Source organism: Triticum aestivum, chromosome 7B, assembly GCF_018294505.1.
Source record: "Triticum aestivum cultivar Chinese Spring chromosome 7B, IWGSC CS RefSeq v2.1, whole genome shotgun sequence".
Taxonomy (NCBI): Eukaryota; Viridiplantae; Streptophyta; class Magnoliopsida; order Poales; family Poaceae; genus Triticum; species Triticum aestivum.
In genome coordinates this window covers 154,445,306-154,447,033 of record NC_057813.1, presented here as the reverse complement: position 1 = coordinate 154,447,033, position 1,728 = coordinate 154,445,306, and positions in this window count along the sequence as shown.

Sequence of the window (1,728 nt, the reverse complement as noted above, 5' to 3'; positions counted from 1 at the left end):
AGGTCAATCGAGAGACATATAGATAGAGATACAAAATGAGTGTGGTCTGACATTCATTGAACAGATATATATATATGCTCTGGAGAGATATCGTCCGATTGAGCTTTTGGCAAGGGTGAGGGTGGTAAGATAGGGCTTGAGAGATGATCTAGTCACAGACGTGTAGATATATTTTGTGCGTGGGAGGAAGCAAGGTCAATCGATCACATAGGGTCGTCGTGCGATCGAAAAAGTGAGACGGGTTGGAGAGAGTGACCTAGATAGACAATGTGCGTGAGAGAGTATACAATGTGAATAGGTCAAATTGGGCTCAAACATGGCGATATATCGTTTTTGTCCGAGAAAGAGCAAGGTCAATCAAGACATACAGAGAGAGAGAGAGAGAGAAAGAGAGATTGAGTGAGCGTGGCCCGCCATGAGGTCGAAAGAGTGGCGGCGGCTTGGATGGACTGACCTAGATAGACAATCTGTGTGAGAGAGTATAGAGTGTGTCGATTGAGGCCCGAACAAGGAGATATATCATTTGTGTGTGAAAGAAAACGAGGTTAAACGGGACTCAGATAAAGAGAGCAAGATTGAGCGAGTGTGGCCCGCCATGCGGAAGAAAGAGTGAGACAGTCTCGAGGGAGTGACCTAGATATACAACACGCGTGCATGCGCATGAGATGTTGGGGGGCTAGATAGGCAATGCATGTATTTAGCGCGAGAGGGTGAGAGGGAGAGGGGAGAGAGAGATAGAGCTTGGCATGGGGTGCAATGGCGGGTGTGTGAGGTAAATACATTTGGTAACAGAGTGGAAAAAGGGGTTGTATAGTTGAGAGACTTAGAGATCGAAACATGGAGAGAAAGAATGAACGTGTGTTGGAAACCGATAGCTTCCTAAGGTGGTTAGGAGAGGAAGATTGACCGATATAGGAAGTATGTAGCGTGTGTGCGGGACGGGGGGGGGGGCTAAAAACAACATTTGAATGTACATAGTACGAGACTTAATATCGATGTTTCAATTCGGTGTACATTGTAAGATTTGAACCGAGGACCATGCATACGGGTAATTATTTCGAATTCGTGCCATATTAAGTTTCGAAAAGTTGACATTGACTCAATTTGTTGTGCTTTTTTGTAGGTCATATGTTTGAATCCATCCAAAAGTTTTCTCACTACCATGGTGTTCATCATATACATATGAATTTGTATTAAAAAAGTAGCGTGGATACAATGAAATGTGAAATCCACGTTAGAATTGGAGATCGCTATGTGACACACACTCTAATTCAAATAACTAATTATGTGACACACTCTAATCCACGTTAGCGTGGATACCGTTTCGATTTTTTTCTCAAATAAGTCCTCATTAATTAATTTATAGTACTCCCTCTGTTCACTTTTATAAGACCTTGAAGACATTTCAGACAATGTGCAAAACAGTTCATTTTAAGTTGTCTGAAACGACTTACAAAAGTGAACGGAGGGAGTATCTCATTTCGAATGACTAATTATTGCAAGGAAAACACGGGCATGATAATACATATAGATTCGTTTGCAAATGAAAGAAGATTCATTTGCATTCTCAAATGTAGGCGCACCAGGCAGACCAGGGTCGTGTTGGGGCGGATGTTGCTTCGGTGCCTTAAGGCACCGAAGCATAGTCCTGTCGGGCTGGTCGCGTGTGTCGGACGGACGCATAGCACCCAGCCACCGACCCCCCCTCCCTCCCTCCCCCACTCCCCC